At 49.3% G+C, this 19071-nt stretch overlaps 1 pseudogene; it reads right to left on the bottom strand.

Moving 5' to 3' along the window:
• Nucleotides 1-1948: 1948 nt before the first annotated feature.
• LOC124017970 overlaps nucleotides 1949-19071 on the bottom strand; it is a 33251-nt pseudogene continuing 16128 nt past the window's right edge.

The following is a 19071-nucleotide window of genomic DNA, read 5'->3' as shown; positions in this document are numbered from 1 at the left end:
AGGAGGAGAGGGTCGGTATTCTCTAGACAGTGATTAATTACACTGAACAGCATCACTACTGGAGGAATGGATGGAGCCTTTAGTTCAGTCAGTTCACCAGATGTGAGGAGGACGAGAGGGTCGGTATTCTCTAGACAGTGATTACACTGAACAGCATCACTACTGGAGGAATGGAGCCTTTAGTTCAGTCAGTTCATTAGATGTGGATGTGAGGAGGACGAGAGGGTCGGTATTCACTAGACAGTGATTACACTGAACAGCATCACTACTGGAGGTATGGATGGAGCCTTTAGTTCAGTCAGTTCACTAGATGTGGATGTGAGGAGGAGAGGGTCGGTATTCTCTAGACAGTGATTAATTACACTGAACAGCATCACTACTGGAGGAATGGATGGAGCCTTTAGTTCAGTCAGTTCACCAGATGTGAGGAGGACGAGAGGGTCGGTATTCTCTAGACAGTGATTACACTGAACAGCATCACTACTGGAGGAATGGATGGAGCCTTTAGTTCAGTCAGTTCATTAGATGTGGATGTGAGGAGGACGAGAGGGTCGGTATTCTCTAGACAGTGATTACACTGAACAGCATCACTACTGGAGGAATGGATGGAGCCTTTAGTTCAGTCGGTTCACTAGATGTGGATGTGAGGAGGACGAGAGGGTCGGTATTCTCTAGACAGTGATTACACTGAACAGCATCACTACTGGAGGTATGGATGGAGCCTTTAGTTCAGTCAGTTCACTAGATGTGGATGTGAGGAGGACGAGAGGGTCGGTATTCTCTAGACAGTGATTACACTGAACAGTATTCTCTTTAGTTCAGTCAGTTCAACCTTACACTGATGATCTTCACTGATCAGCATCACTACTGGAGGAATGAATGGAGCCTTTAGTTCAGTCAGTTCAACCTTCACCGTCTCTGCTGGTCTTCACTCGCCATCTAGTGGTGGAACAATGTTATTACACATCTACTGTTTAATACCTTCATGGTGGGTTTAAACTCTAGTAATTAAACCTGATTGACTAGATAACAGGAACAATGTTATTACACATCTACTGTTTAATACCTTCATGGTGGGTTTAAACTCTAGTAATTAAACCTGTTTGACTAGATAACACAAACAAGTTCTGATCAATCACATTTAGTTAAATTACAATTCAAACTCACTCAATTTTTTAAAAAGTAAATAATTTATTTAGAAAAAGATATATGTAGCTATAAATACATTCTCATAGAGTAAACAAAGTCTGTAATAAGACAGTAGAAAGACAACACATTGTAGTGACAGGAGGAAATCAATAGTTACATATCAGGACATTACATGTTTGGGAATAGCAATAAGATCACAGTATCGAATCGCAATACATCTGGTATCGGTACCTACAGTAAGTCTGTCAAATCTGTGGTTCTGCCCCTGAACAGGCAGTTAACCTTAACCCACTGTTCCTAGACCAGTTGACCCACTGTTCCTAGACCAGTTGACCCACTGTTCCTAGACCAGTTGACCCACTGTTCCTAGACCAGTTGACCCACTGTTCCTAGACCAGTTGACCCACTGTTCCTAGACCAGTTAACCCACTGTTCCTAGACCAGTTAACCCACTGTTCCTAGACCAGTTAACCCACTGTTCCTAGACCAGTCAACCCACTGTTCCTAGACCAGTTAACCCACTGTTCCTAGACCAGTTAACCCACTGTTCCTAGACCAGTTAACCCACTGTTCCTGTTCCAGTTAACCCACTGTTCCTAGACCAGTTAACCCACTGTTCCTAGACCAGTTGACCCACTGTTCCTAGACCAGTTGACCCACTGTTCCTAGACCAGTTGACCCACTGTTCCTAGACCAGTTGACCCACTGTTCCTAGACCAGTTGACCCACTGTTCCTAGACCAGTTGACCCACTGTTCCTAGACCAGTTGACCCACTGTTCCTAGACCAGTTGACCCACTGTTCCTAGACCAGTTAACCCACTGTTCCTAGACCAGTTAGCCCACTGTTCCTAGACCAGTTAACCCACTAGACCAGTTAACCCCACTGTTAACTTGATGTTCCTCCAACGGTGAGGGCGTGAGGTCAGGGGTCAGAGTACAGAACGATACTTGCAGGCGAACATCACCCAGACGGCACAGGCAGACTCGGGGTACGCAAACACCCGGACACGCACCGCCAGCCTCACGTGGTCCCCACGGCAACACACTATCTCGTCACAGAACGGAGACCTGCCCAAACAACAACAGTCACACATCACTTCAGTATCCATGACAACACACACTTCTCCTGTCCTTCATTTACCTGATCAACTTATACAATTGTGAGGTGTCTAAAAGCTGGAAATATTCAGTGTTGCTATAGTTACCTGAGGCAAGTAGCGAAGGCTCGACGTGTGTTAGCGGTGCGTTGCTATAGTTACCTGAGGCAGGTAGAGAAGGCTCGACGTGTGTAGCGGTGCGTTGCTATAGTTACCTGAGGCAGGTAGCGAAGGATCGCGTGTGTTGCAGTGCGTTGCTATAATTACCGGAGGCAAGTAGCGAAGGCTCAACGTGTGTTGCTATAGTTACCGGTGGCAAGTAGCGAAGGCTCACGTGTGTTGCCGTGCGTTGCTATAGTTACCTGAGGCAGGTAGCGAAGGCTCGACGTGTGTGTTGCGGTGCGTTGCTATAGTTACCAGAGGCAAGTAGCGAAGGCTCAACGTGTGTTGCGGTGCGATGCTATAGTTACCGGAGGCAAGTAATGAAGGCTCGACGTGTGTTGCAGTGCGTTGCTATAGTTACCGGAGGCAAGTAGAAAGGCTCAGTTATGTTGCCGTGCGTTGCTATAGTTACCTGAGGCAGGTAGCGAAGGATCGCGTGTTTTGCGGTACGTTGCTATAGTTACCTGAGGCAGGTAGCGAAGGCTCGACGTGTCTTGCCGTGCGTTGCTATAGTTACCTGAGGCAGGTAGCGAAGGATCGCGTGTTGCCGTGCGTTGCTATAGTTACCTGAGGCAGGTAGCGAAGGCTCGCCGTGCGTTGTGGTGCAGGAAGTGGATAGGGAAACCTTTGAAGGTGTGTCCGTCCGGCACCGCCCTCCGCACAGCATCCTGAAACTCCTCGTTACCACAGGAAGTCCCCGTGCAGCGCTCCAGCTCGTACGCCGCCAGGGCGGAGGACAGGGCGTGGACAGGTGGTCATCCCACACTGTGGCCAGGCCAAGGTCCTGGAGGAGACACAGAGATCTACTATAATACAGAGATCTACTATAATACAGACATCTACTATAATAAAGACTACTATAATACAGAGATCTACTATAATACAGACTACTATAATACAGAGATCTACTATAATACAGAGATCTACTATAATAATAGAGACCTAGAGGAGGTCGAGATCTACTATAACACAGAGATCTACTATAATACAGACAGAGATCCTACTATAATACAGACCATTTCTGGATCTACTATATCATATCCCTGACCGATCTACTATAATACAGACACAGAGAATACAGAGATCTACTATAATACTCTCTACTAGACCTAGTCAGGTTTCAGATACAGAGATCTACTATAACACAGAATCTACTATAATACAGACCAGAGATCTACTATAATACAGAGATCTACTATAATACAGACCCTAGATCTACTATAACACAGACACAGAGATCTATTATAACAGAGGTCTCGCCACTGGTGTCCCCAGGGCTCTGTTCTAGGCCCTCTCCCTGGACAGACACAGAGATCTACTATAATACAGATCTCTGCATGTCTAGAGATCTACTATAATACAGACACAGAGATCTACTATAATACAGACACAGAGATCTACTATAATACAGACATCTACTATAACACAGACACAGATCTACTATAATACAGACACAGAGATCTACTAGAACACAGACACAGAGACTATAATACAGACACAGATCTACTATAACACAGAGATCTACTATAATACAGACACAGAGATCTACTATAATACAGACACAGAGATCTACTATAATACAGACACAGAGATCTACTATAAAGGTACAGACACAGATCTACTATAATACAGACACAGAGATCTACTATAATACAGAGATCTACTATAATACAGACACAGAGATCTACTATAATACAGACACAGAGATCTACTATAATACAGACACAGAGATCTACTATAATACAGACAGATCTACTATAATACAGACACAGAGATCTACTATAATACAGACACAGAGATCTACTATAATACAGAGATCACAGAGATCTACTATAATACAGACTACTATAATACAGAGATCTACTATAATACAGACACTAGAGATCTATATACAACACAGACCCAGAGATCTACTATAATACAGACTACAGAGATCTACTATAAACAGACACAGAGATCTACTATAAACAGACACAGAGATCTACTATAATACAGAGATCTACTATAATACAGACACAGAGATCTACTATAATACAGATCTACTATAATACAGAGATCTACTATAATACAGACACAGAGATCTACTATAACTACTATAATACAGAGATCTACTATAATACAGACCCAGAGATCTACTATAATACAGAGATCTACTATAATACAGACACAGAGATCTACTATAATACAGAGATCTACTATAATACAGAGATCTACTATAATACAGACACAGAGATCTACTATAATACAGAGATCTACTATAATACAGAGATCTACTATAATACAGAGATCTACTATAATACAGAGATCTACTATAAGGCACAGAGATCTACTATAATACAGACACAGAGATCTACTATAATACAGACTATAATACAGACCATCTACTATAATACAGACACGACACAACATGATCTACTATAATACAGACAGAGATCTACTATAATACAGACACAGAGATCTACTATAATACAGACCACAGAGACTCTACTATAATACAGACACAGAGATCTACTATAATACAGAGATCTACTATAATACAGACACAGAGATCTACTATAATACAGAGATCTACTATAATACAGAGATCTACTATAATACAGACACAGAGATCTACTATAATACAGAGATCTACTATAATACAGAGATCTACTATAATACAGAGATCTACTATAAGACATATACATGACTAGACACAGATCTACTATAATACAGGTTCACAGAGTTTATATCCTGTACTATAGAGGACAAATGACTAGACACACAGAGACCATGTTAATATCCCTATAATACAGACACAACATCTACTATAACCAGAGACCATCTACTATAAGACAGACTAGCTAGAGATATCTACTATAATACAGACTAGACATGAGTGTTAATATCCTGTACTATAAGACACAACATGACAGACACAGAGATCTACTATAATACAGACCCATGAATATCCTGTACTATATACAGACACACAGAGACCATGTTAATATCCTGTACTATAGAGACACAACATGACTAGACACACAGAGACCATGTTAATATCCAGAGATCATGTTACTATAGAGACACAACATGACTAGACACACAGAGACCATGTTAATATCCTGTACTATAGAGACACAACATGACTACATGACTAGACACACAGAGACCATGTTAATATCCTGTACTATAGAGACACAACATGACTAGACACACAGAGACCATGTTAATATCCTGTACTATAGAGACACAACATGACTAGACACACTAGAGACCATGTTAATATCCTGTACTATAGAGACACAACATGACTAGACACACACAGAGACCATGTTAATATCCTGTACTATAGAGACACAACATGACTAGACACACAGAGACCATGTTAATATCCTGTACTGTAGAGACACAACATGACTAGACACACAGAGACCATGTTAATATCCTGTACTGTAGAGACACAACATGACTAGACACACAGAGACCATGTTAATATCCTGTACTATAGAGACACAACATGACTAGACACACAGAGACCATGTTAATATCCTGTACTGTAGAGACACAACATGACTAGACACACAGAGACCATGTTAATATCCTGTACTATAGAGACACAACATGACTAGACACACAGAGACCATGTTAATATCCTGTACTATAGAGACACAACATGACTAGACACACAGAGACCATGTTAATATCCTGTACTGTAGAGACACAACATGACTAGACACACAGAGACCATGTTAATATCCTGGGCACAACATGACTAGACACACAGAGACCAGGTGTGGAGCTCTGACAGGTGACTAGGCTCTGACAGGTGTGTTAATATCTGACAGGTGTGAGACTGACAGGTGTGGGCTCTGACAGGTTAATGGGCTCTGACAGGTGTGGGCTCTGACAGGTGTGGGCTCTGACAGGTGTTAATCTGACAGGTGTGGGCTCAACAGGTGTAGGCTCTGAGACAGGTTAATGGGCTCTGTACTATGGGCTCTGAACAGGATGGGCTCACAGACAGGTGTTACAGGTTAAACTGAGCCAACCTGTACGCCGTTGTTCCACTCTCACCTGTGTTCCACCACCAGGTGACCTCAGCTCCAGTTCCAGCTGGTTGGAGGCAGCGCTGGGCTCCAGGGAGGGGCCACAGAGAGGAGGTAGAGGGGGAGAGACATGGTGCTGCCCGGGGAGCAGACCATGTTAATATCCTGTAGCTCCTCAGAGACACAACAGCCTTCCACTGGGACTGGTGTTAAGTCTATAGAGACACAGCAGAGTTCCACAGAGACCATGGCTGGCAGTTGGCCAGGAAGGACCTGTGGTTGAACACACAGCCATGGTCCTGTAGGGATAGGAGGGACACAACTGACTAGACCACAGAGGGGCCATGTTCAATGGCCTGTGGAGGTACCTGAAATAAAATGATTGAATAGGTATGAAATATATTTTGTAGAACAACATGCTACTGATGCTCAGACTAGAGATCATCGCAGCTCTATTCATAACCATGCTGCACCCTGGTGCTAGGGGACTCCGTTGACCTATCAACAGTCCCTTGACTTCTTAGCACTGACAGAAACATGGATCACCACAGATAACACTGCTACTCCTACTGCTCTCTCTTCATGTCCGCCCACGTGTTCTCTAGACACACAGAGAGCTTCTGGTCAGTGGGGTGGTGGCATCCCTCATCTCAGTGGTCATTCTCTCTTTCTCCCCCTTACCCATCTGTCTATGGTCCTTTGAATTTCATGCTGTCACAGTTACCAGCCTTTCAAGCTTAACATCCTTATCATTTATCGCCCTCCAGGTCCCCTCGGTGGCTGATGCATAAGCTCCTTTCCTGGGACGGCTCCCTCTCATTCTGGGCTATACACCAAGTCCCCACGGACTCATTCCTCTCTGCCTCCTTCTTTCCCATCTCTCTCTTTTGACCTCATCTCACCTTCCCCCCTACTCACAAGACTAGCTCGACCTCATCTTTACTGAATTGTTCTTCCACTAACCTGTCCCTCCAGTCTCCGACCACATCCTTTTCCCTCTCGCCTCATCCAACACTTCAAGCCCCTGTATGGTATCATTCCTCTCTCTCCCCGCTATCATCCTCTCTTCCCTCTGCTCAAACCTTCTCCAACCTATCTCCTGATTCTCTTCCTCCCCTCGCATCCTTGACTCATCTATGTCCCCTATCTTCCAGGACTCCCGGTCCTCCCCTCCCTCTCCGTGGCTTGACGACTCATTGCGAGCTCACAGAACAGGGCTCCGGACAGCCGAGCGGAAATGGAGGAAAACCTCCTCCCTGCGGACCTGGCATCCTTTCACTCCCTCCTCTCTACATTTTCCTCCTCTGTCTCTGCTGCTAAAGCCACTTTCTACCACTCTAAATTCCAAGCATCTGCCTCTAACCCTAGGAAGCTCTTTGCCACCTTCTCCTCCCTCCTGAATCCTCCCCCTCCCCCCTCCTCCCTCTCTGCAGATGACTTCGCAACCATTTTGAAAAGAAGGTCGACGACATCCGATCCTCGTTTGCTAAGTCAAACGACACCGCTGGTTCTGCTCACACTGCCCTACCCTGTGCTCTGACCTCTTTCTCCCTCTCTCTCCAGATGAAATCTCGCGTCTTGTGACGGCCGGCCAGATGCCCAACAACCTGCCCGCTCGACCCTATCCCCTCCTCCCTTCTCCAGACCATTTCCGGAGACCTTCTCCCTTACCTCACCTCGCTCATCAACTTATCCCTGACCGCTGGCTACGTCCTTCCGTCTTCAAGAGAGCGAGAGTTGCACCCCTTCTGAAAAAACCTACACTCGATCCCTCCGATGTCAACAACTACAGACCAGTATCCCTTCTTTCTTTTCTCTCCAAAACTCTTGAACGTGCCGTCCTTGGTCAGCTCTCCCGCTATCTCTCTCAGAATGACCTTCTTGATCCAAATCAGTCAGGTTTCAAGACTAGTCATTCAACTGAGACTGCTCTTCTCTGTATCACGGAGCTCTCCGCACCGCTAAAGCTAACTCTCTCTCCTCTGCTCTCATCCTTCTAGACCTATCGGCTGCCTTGATACTGTGAACCATCAGATCCTCCTCTCCACCCTCTCCGAGTTGGGCATCTCCGTTCGCTCGCTCTGGTTGCGTCCTACCTGACAGGTCGCTCCTACCAGGTGGCGTGGCGAAATCTGTCTCCTCACCACGCCTCTCACCACTGGTGTCCCCCAGGGCTCTGTTCTAGGCCCTCTCCTATTCTCGCTATACACCAAGTCACTTGGCTCTGTCATAACCTCACATGGTCTCTCCTATCATTGCTATGCAGACGACACACAATTAATCTTCTCCTTTCCCCCTTCTGATGACCAGGTGGCGAATCGCATCTCTGCATGTCTGGCAGACATATCAGTGTGGATGTTACGGATCACCACCTCAAGCTGAACCCTAAGACGGTTGCTGCTCTTCCTCCCGGGAAGGACTGCCCGTTCCATGATCTCGCTGTCACGGTTGACAACTCCATTGTGTCCTCCTCCCAGAGCGCTAAGAACCTTGGCGTGATCCTGGACAACACCCTGTCGTTCTCAACTAACATCAAGGCGGTGGCCCGTTCCTGTAGGTTCATGCTCTACAACATCCGCAGAGTGTGGGCTCTCACAGGAAGCGGCGCAGGTCCTAATCCAGGCACTTGTCATCTCCCGTCTGGATTACTGCAGGGCGCTGTTGGCTGGGCTCCCTGCCTGTGCCATTAAACCCCTGAACTCATCCAGAACGCCGCAGCCCGTCTGTGTGTTCAACCTTCCCAAGTTCTCTCACGTCACCCCGCTCCTCCGCTCTCTCCACTGGCTTCCAGTTGAAGCTCGCATCCGCTACAAGACCATGGTGCTTGCCTCACGGAGCTGTGAGGGAACGGCACCTCAGTACCTCCAGGCTCTGATCAGGCCCTACACCCAAACAAGGGCACTGCGTTCATCCACCTCTGGCCTGCTCGCTTCCCTACCACTGAGGAAGTACAGTTCCCGCACAGTTTGTTTGATCTCAGCCCAGTCAAAACTGTTCGCTGCTCTGGCCCCCAATGGTGGAACAAACTGCCTCACGACAGCCAGGACAGCGGAGTCAATCACCACCTGGTCCTGTAGACACCTGAAACCCCACCTCTTTAAGGAATACCTAGGATAGGATAAAGTAATCCTTCTCACCCCCCTTAAAATAATTAGATGCACTATTGTAAAGTGGCTGTTCCACTGGATGTCATAACAGTGAATGCACTTTGTAAGTCAGCTCTGGATAAGAGCGTCTGCTAAATGACTTAAATGTAATTTAAATGTCTATCAGAAACTCCGCCAGAGAGACAGAGGACTTCATTGTTGCAGGTGTTGTTAAGCCCAGTTCACATTTAAAACACCTCTGATGTGTTTTATGCAGTTGAAGAACACAGTTTGTTTGATCTGAAACAGTTTTAGGAACATCTCACGTTGGCTAGCTGGAGCTTCCAAAATTCAACATGTCAAAACTTAGCAAAAACCTTGCGACTCGCTTTAGACAAATCAGAGAACAGTGCGCTGACTTTCTGTGTTCAGACAAGCAGCTAACTAGTTAGTAATAGCTAGCTAAATAGCAGACAGCTAGTTGTTTTGCTGCAGTAATAGCTAGCTGTTTTGCTGCAGTAATAGCTAGCCTAGCTTGTTGATATTTCTCTGACGAGTCTCAAACTGTGTAACTTTCCTGGTGAATGTATTTCATGAAACTTGTTTGCTACAACACCTAGCGGCTACAACACCTAGCTGCTACAACACCTAGAGGCTACAACACCTAGAGGCTACAACACCTAGCTACAACACCTGCTGCAACACCTAGCTGCTACAACACCTAGCTACAACACCTAGCTACAACACCTAGCTGCTACAACACCTAGCGGCTACAACACTTAGGCACCTAGCGGCTACAACACCTAGCTGCTACAACACCTAGCGGCTACAACACCTAGCTGCTACAACACCTAGCTGCTACAACACCTAGAGGCTACAACACCTAGAGGCTACAACACCTCGCGGCTGCAACACCTAGAGGCTACAACACCTAGCTGCTACAACACCTAGCTGCTACAACACCTAGAGGCTACAACACCTAGTGGCTACAACACCTAGAGGCTACAACACCTACCTGCTACAACAGCTAGCTGCTACAACACCTAGCTGCTACAACACCTCGCGGCTGCAACACCTAGCTGCAACACCAAGCGGCTACAACACCTAGCTACTGCTACTGCAACACTACTCACTGCTACAACACCTAGCGGCTACAACACCTTGTTGCCTTGCTGCTACAACACCTAGCGGCTACAACACCTTGTTGCCTTGCTGCTGCAACACCTAGCTGCTACAACACCTTGTTGCCTTGCTGCTACAACACCTAGCTGCTGCAACACCTAGCTGCTACAACACCTAGCTGCTACAACTCCTAGCGGCTACAACACCTAGCGGCTACAACACCTAGCTGCTACAACACCTAGCGGCTACAACACCTAGCTGCTACAACACCTAGAGGCTACAACACCTAGAGGCTACAACACCTAGAGGCTACAACACCTAGAGGCTACAACACCTAGCGGCTACAACACCTAGCGGCTACAACACCTAGCGGCTACAACACCTAGAGGCTGCAACACCTAGCTGCTACAACACCTACGGCTGCAACACCTAGCGGCTACAACACCTAGCGGCTGCAACACCTCACTGCTACAACACCTAGAGGCTACAACACCTAGTGGCTACAACACCTAGCGGTTACAACAGCTACCTGCTACAACACCTAGCTGCTACAACACCTAGCTGCTACAACACCTCGCGGCTGCAACACCTAGCTGCAACACCAAGCGGCTACAACACCTAGCTACTGCAACACCTAGCTGCTGCAACACCTAGCTACTGCAACACCTGCTGCTGCAACACCTCACTGCTACAACACCTAGCGGCTACAACACCTTGTTGCCTTGCTGCTACAACACCTAGCGGCTACAACACCTTGTTGCCTTGCTGCTGCAACACCTAGCTGCTACAACACCTTGTTGCCTTGCTGCTACAACACCTAGCTGCTGCAACACCTAGCTGCTACAACACCTAGCTGCTACAACACCTAGCGGCTACAACACCTAGCGGCTACAACACCTAGCTGCTACAACACCTAGCGGCTACAACACCTAGCTGCTACAACACCTAGCTGCTACAACACCTAGAGGCTACAACACCTAGAGGCTACAACACCTCGCGGCTGCAACACCTAGAGGCTACAACACCTAGCTGCTACAACACCTAGAGGCTGCAACACCTAGCTGCTACAACACCTAGCTGCTACAACACCTAGCGGCTACAACACCTAGCGGCTACAACACCTAGCGGCTACAACACCTAGAGGCTGCAACACCTAGAGGCTACAACACCTTGTTGCCTTGCTGCTGCAACACCTAGCGGCTACAACACCTTGTTGCCTTGCTGCTGCAACACCTAGCTGCTGCAACACCTAGCTGCTACAACACCTAGCGGCTACAACACCTTGTTGCCTTGCTGCTGCAACACCTAGCTGCTGCAACACCTAGCGGCTACAACACCTTGTTGCCTTGCTGCTGCAACACCTCGCTGCTACAACACCTAGCGGCTACAACACCTTGTTGCCTTGCTGCTGCAACACCTAGCTGCTACAACACCTTGTTGCCTTGCTGCTGCAACACCTAGCTGCTACAACACCTTGTTGCCTTGCTGCTACAACACCTAGCTGCTACAACAAGTGGCAACTCTGTTTCAAAGAAATCATGTCATTGTAAGGAGGCAGCATTACCATGGAAACGGTCTGAACTGTGTCTGGTATTTATTTTTTTTCTCCCCAATTCCCATCTTGTCATCGACTCCCCTACGGGCTCTGGAGACGAAGGTCCAGCCGTGTGTCCTCTGAAACATGACCCGACAAACCGCACTTCTTAACACCCGCCCGCTAAACCCGGAAGCCAGCCGCACCACCGTGTCGGAGGAAACACTGTTCAACTGACCATCGAGGTCAGCCTGCAGGCGCCCGGCCCGCCACATGGAGTCGCTAGAGAGCGATGAGCTAATTGTGCACCGTTTTATGGGACTCCCGGTCAAGGCCGGTTGTGACACAGCCTGTGACCAAACCCAGGTCTGTAGTGACGCCTCGAGTACTGAGATACAGTGGCTCAGACCACTGATCCAGGGTCTGTAGTGACGCCTCGAGTACTGAGATACAGTGGCTCAGACCGCTGATCCAGGGTCTGTAGTGACGTCTCTAGTCTGGTTGTGTCTCGTCTCAGGTCAGCTACAACATGGTGAAACAGTCTGGTTGTGTCTCGTCTCAGGTCAGCTACAACATGGTGAAACAGTCTGGTTGTGTCTCGTCTCAGGTCAGCTACAACATGGTGAAACAGTCTGGTTGTGTCTCGTCTCAGGTCAGCTACAACATGGTGAAACAGTCTGGTTGTGTCTCGTCTCAGGTCAGCTACAACATGGTGAAACAGTCTGGTTGTGTCTCGTCTCAGGTCAGCTACAACATGGTGAAACAGTCTGGTTGTGTCTCGTCTCAGGTCAGCTACAACATGGTGAAACAGTCTGGTTGTGTCTCGTCTCAGGTCAGCTACAACATGGTGAAACAGTCTGGTTGTGTCTCGTCTCAGGTCAGCTACAACATGGTGAAACAGTCTGGTTGTGTCTCGTCTCAGGTCAGCTACAACATGGTGAAACAGTCTGGTTGTGTCTCGTCTCAGGTGGGGCCGTTGTATCTGAACCGGGCTTCAGTCTCACCTGTGTGCGGTCAGGCTCTCCCAGAAGGTGATGGTGCTGTCAGTGCCCCTGGTCATCACCCAGGTGTGTGCCAGGCTCTTGGGCTTAGTGCCAACACACACGTAGGCATCCAGGCCGAACCCCAGCAGCAGACTGCACAGCAGGGTGGCATGGTCCTCACAGTCGCCCTGGAAACGCACAACCAATCAGATCAGAGAGATGTCACAGTCTCCCTGGAAAGACCAAAAAAAATGTCTCAGTCTGGTCTCAGTTTCCTAACTCTAACCCACAGAGCTGGTCATCATGTCTCAGTTCCTAACTCTAACCCACAGGGCTGGTCATCATGTCTCAGTCTGGTCTAACTCTAACCCACAGGGCTGGTCATCATGTCTCAGTTCCTAACTCTAACCCACAGGGCTGGTCATCATGTCTCAGTTCCTAACTCTAACCCAGGGCTGGTCATCATGTCTCAGTTCCTAACTCTAACCCACAGGGCTGGTCATCATGTCTCAGTTCCTAACTCTAACCCACAGGGCTGGTCATCATGTCTCAGTTCCTAACTCTAACCCACAGGGCTGGTCATCATGTCTCAGTTCCTAACTCTAACCCACAGGGCTGGTCATCATGTCTCAGTTCCTAACTCTAACCCACAGGGCTGGTCATCATGTCTCAGTTCCTAACTCTAACCCACAGGGCTGGTCATCATGTCTCAGTTCCTAACTCTAACCCACAGGGCTGGTCATCATGTCTCAGTTCCTAACTCTAACCCACAGGGCTGGTCATCATGTCTCAGTTCCTAACTCTAACCCACAGGGCTGGTCATCATGTCTCAGTTCTAACTCTAACCCACAGGGCTGGTCATCATGTCTCAGTTCCTAACTCTAACCCACAGGGCTGGTCATCATGTCTCAGTTCCTAACTCTAACCCACAGGGCTGGTCATCATGTCTCAGTTCTAACTCTAACCCACAGGGCTGGTCTCATGTCTCAGTTCCTAACTCTAACCCACAGGGCTGGTCATCATGTCTCAGTTCCTAACTCTAACCCACAGGGCTGGTCATCATGTCTCAGTTCCTAACTCTAACCCACAGGGCTGGTCATCATGTCTCAGTTCCTAACTCTAACCCACAGGGCTGGTCATCATGTCTCAGTTCCTAACTCTAACCCACAGGGCTGGTCATCATGTCTCAGTTCCTAACTCTAACCCACAGGGCTGGTCATCATGTCTCAGTTCTCAGTTCCTAACTCTAACCCACAGGGCTGGTCATCATGTCTCAGTTCCTAACTCTAACCCACAGGGCTGGTCATCATGTCTCAGTTCCTAACTCTAACCCACAGGGCTGGTCATCATGTCTCAGTTCCTAACTCTAACCCACAGGGCTGGTCATCATGTCTCAGTTCCTAACTCTAACCCACAGGGCTGGTCATCATGTCTCAGTTCTAACTCTAACCCACAGGGCTGGTCATCATGTCTCAGTTCCTAACTCTAACCCACAGGGCTGGTCATCATGTCTCAGTTCCTAACTCTAACCCACAGGGCTGGTCATCATGTCTCAGTTCCTAACTCTAACCCACAGGGCTGGTCATCATGTCTCAGTTCCTAACTCTAACCCACAGGGCTGGTCATCATGTCTCAGTCTGGTCTCAGTTCCTAACTCTAACCCACAGGGCTGGTCATCATGTCTCAGTTCCTAACTCTAACCCACAGGGCTGGTCATCATGTCTCAGTTCCTAACTCTAACCCACAGGGCTGGTCATCATGTCTCAGTTCCTAACTCTAACCCACAGAGCTGGTCATCATGTCTCAGTCTGGTCTCAGTTCCTAACTCTAACCCACAAGGCTGGTCATCATGTCTCAGTTCCTAACTCTAACCCACAAGGCTGGTCATCATGTCTCAGTTCCTAACTCTAACCCACAGGGCTGGTCATCATGTCTCAGTTCCTAACTCTAACCCACAAGGCTGGTCATCATGTCTCAGTTCCTAACTCTAACCCACAGGGCTGGTCATCATGTCTCAGTTCCTAACTCTAACCCACAGGGCTGGTCATCATGTCTCAGTTCCTAACTCTAACCCACAGGGCTGGTCATCATGTCTCAGTCTGGTCTCAGTTCCTACTCTAACCCACAGGGCTGGTCATCATGTCTCAGTTCCTAACTCTAACCCACAGGGCTGGTCATCATGTCTCAGTTCCTAACTCTAACCCACAGGGCTGGTCATCATGTCTCAGTTCCTAACTCTAACCCACAGGGCTGGTCATCATGTCTCAGTTCCTAACTCTAACCCACAGGGCTGGTCATCATGTCTCAGTCTGGTCTCAGTTCCTAACTCTAACCCACAGGGCTGGTCATCATGTCTCAGTTCCTAACTCTAACCCACAGGGCTGGTCATCATGTCTCAGTTCCTAACTCTAACCCACAGAGCTGGTCATCATGTCTCAGTCTGGTCTCAGTTCCTAACTCTAACCCACAGGGCTGGTCATCGTGTCTCAGTTCCTAACTCTAACCCACAGGGCTGGTCATCATGTCTCAGTTCCTAACTCTAACCCACAGGGCTGGTCATCATGTCTCAGTTCCTAACTCTAACCCACAGGGCTGGTCATCATGTCTCAGAGGATAGAGGAGGCGGAGAGGAGAGGATAGAAGGGGAGAGGATAGAAGAGGAGAGGGGAGGGGAGAGGATAGAAGAGGAGAGGGGAGAGGATAGAAGAGGAGAGGGGAGGGGAGAGGGAGGAGAGAGGATAGAAGAGGAGAGGGGAGGAGAGAGGATGGAGAGGAGAGGGGAGAGGATAGAAGAGGAGAGGGGAGGGGAGAGGATAGAAGAGGAGAGAGGATAGAAGAGGAGAGGAAAGGGGAGGAGAGGGATAGAAGAGGGGAGGGGATAGAAGAGGGAGGGGATAGAAAAGGGGAGGGGATAGAAAGGGGAGGGGATAGAAGAGGAGAGGAGAGAGGATAGAAGAGGAGAGGAGAGGGGAGGAGAGAGGATAGAAGAGGGAGGGGATAGAAGAGGGGAGGGGATAGAAAAGGGGAGGGAGGGGATAGAAAAGGGGAGGGGAGGGGATAGAAGAGGAGAGGAGAGGGGATAGAAGAGGAGAGGAGAGAGGATAGAAAGGGGAGGCATTTATTCATTCTGCTGCACTGGGGAAATCCCAGAACCGTCCATCAGGATATAAATAAATCTTCTCATAACAGGCCGTCTAACCGTTTCAGAAATCAATTATTTTACAATTCCACCACTGAGGATTAGAACACAGAGAGAGGAGTTCAGAGGTTAAAGACATCATAGCATTACAGCTGTCTAAATGCTTACGGCTGTGTGTGTGTGGTTCAGAACAGAGCCGGTCCTCACCTTGTTTCTACAGAGGAAGGCGAAAGGGAGCACCACTGCTCCTGTTTGCCCCCTCCTCCTCCCCCGACCACAGGGGCTTTCTCCAGGCCCAGCAGGCTAACAAAGCGGGCCGCCTGACGGGGACTCTCCAGGAGACGACCAGCACGCAGGACACGCACGTAGGAACACACCGGCCTGTTGACGCCGTTCTCATCCTGCAAGCAACACAGAAAGTTCAAATACAGCCCGGATAACACCTAGCACGGCTAACACCCAGCTAGGCTAACACCCAGCACGGCACGGCTACCACCCAGCACGGCTAACACCCAGCATGGCTAACACCCAGCACGGCACGGCTACCACCTAGCACGGCTAACACCCAGCTAGGCTAACACCCAGCACGGCACGGCTACCACCCAGCACGGCTAACACCCAGCTAGGCTACCACCCAGCACGGCACGGCTACCACCCAGCACGGCACGGCTACCACCCAGCACGGCTAACACCCAGCACGGCTAACACCCAGCACGGCTAACACCCAGCACGGCACGGCTAACACCCAGCTAGGCTACCACCCAGCACGGCACGGCTACCACCCAGCACGGCACGGCTAACACCCAGCACGGCATGGCTACCACCCGGCACGGCACGGCTAACACCCAGCACGGCTAACACCCAGCTAGGCTACCACCCAGCACGGCACGGCTACCACCCAGCACGGCGGCTAACACCCAGCAGGCACGGCTAACACCCAGCACGGCACGGCTAACCCAGCCGGCACGGCTACCACCCAGCACGGCTAACACCCAGCACGGCACGGCTAACACCCAGCACGGCTAACACCCAGCACGGCAACACCCAGCTAGGCTACCACCCAGCACGCACGGCTACCACCCAGCACGGCACGGCTAACACCCAGCACGCACGGCACGGCTAACACCCAGCACGGCACGGCTAACACCCAGCATGGCACGGCTACCACCCGGCACGGCTACCACCCAGCACGGCTAACACCCAGCACGGCACGGCTAACATCCAGCACGGCTAACACCCAGCACGGCACGGCTAACACCCAGCACGGCACGGCTAACACCCAGCACGGCACGGCTAACACCCAGCAGGGCACGGCTAACACCCAGCAGGGCACGGCTAACACCCAGCACGGCACGGCTAACACCCAGAGTACGGCAAGGCTACCACCCAGCACGGCTAACACCCAGCACGGCTAACACCCAGCACGGCTAACACCCAGCACGGCTAACACCCAGCACGGCACGGCTAACACCCAGAGTACGGCAAGGCTACCACCCAGCACGGCTAACACCCAGCACGGCTAACACCCAGCACGGCACGACTACCACCCAGCACGGCTAACACCCAGCACGGCTAACACCCAGCACGGCACGGCTAACACCCAGCACGGCACGGCTAACACCCAGCACGGCACGGCTAACACCCAGCACGGCACGGCTAACACCCAGAGTACGGCAAGGCTACCACCCAGCACGGCTAACACCCAGCACGGCTAACACCCAGCACGGCTAACACCCAGCACGGCTAACACCCAGCACGGCACGACTACCACCCAGCACGGCTAACACCCAGCACGGCACGGCTAACACCCAGCACGGCTAACACCCAGCACGGCACGACTACCACCCAGCACAGCCAACACCCAGCACGGCTAACACCCAGCACGGCTAACACCCAGCACGGCTAACACCCAGCACGGCACGACTACCACCCAGCACGGCTAACACCCAGCAGGGCACGGCTAACACCCAGCAGGGCACGGCTAACACCCAGCACGGCTAACACCCAGCACGGCTAACACCCAGCACGGCTAACACCCAGCACGGCTAACACCCAGCACGGCTAACACACTGTCCGGTTGACACCATTCTCATCCTAAAAAACACACACAAAACAATGTTTTTGAATATTATTAAACACTAACACATCAGTATTATATTAATACACAAGTATTAACAATGTGAGGACCTGAGCAAAGATCTTGACCAGTTTGGATTGGTTGGCAGGTCTGATCTCTAGAAACTCTCTCCACCACTGTTTGGCATAAACCAGAAACAGCCTCTCCTTCTCCGCCGTCTTCTGCCGCTCCAGGGACTGCTGTAAACAATAAACACCAGTAACAATCACTATCAACTCCTGCCTCTTAGGGACTGCTGTAAACAATAAACACCATCAACCCCTGCCTCTTACATTTAAATTACATTTAAGTCATTTAGCAGACGCTCTTATCCAGAGCGACTTACAAATTGGTGCATTCACCTTATGACATCTTAGGGACTGCTGTAAACAATAAACACCATCAACGCCTGCCTCTTAGGGACTGCTGTAAACAATAAACACCATCAACCCCTGCCTCTTAGGAACTGCTGTAAACAATAAACACTATCAACCCCTGCCTCTTAGGGACTGCTGTAAACAATAAACACTATCAACCCCTGCCTCTTAGGGACTGCTGTAAACAATAAACACCATCAACCCCTGCCTCTTAGGGACTGCTGTAAACAATAAACACTATCAACCCCTGCCTCTTAGGGACTGCTGTAAACAATAAACA

Source organism: Oncorhynchus gorbuscha, unplaced genomic scaffold (genome assembly GCF_021184085.1).
Source record: "Oncorhynchus gorbuscha isolate QuinsamMale2020 ecotype Even-year unplaced genomic scaffold, OgorEven_v1.0 Un_scaffold_360, whole genome shotgun sequence".
NCBI classification, from domain to species: Eukaryota; Metazoa; Chordata; class Actinopteri; order Salmoniformes; family Salmonidae; genus Oncorhynchus; species Oncorhynchus gorbuscha.
Note: the sequence above shows the minus strand (reverse complement) of the source record. Positions and strands in the feature narration are given on the sequence as shown.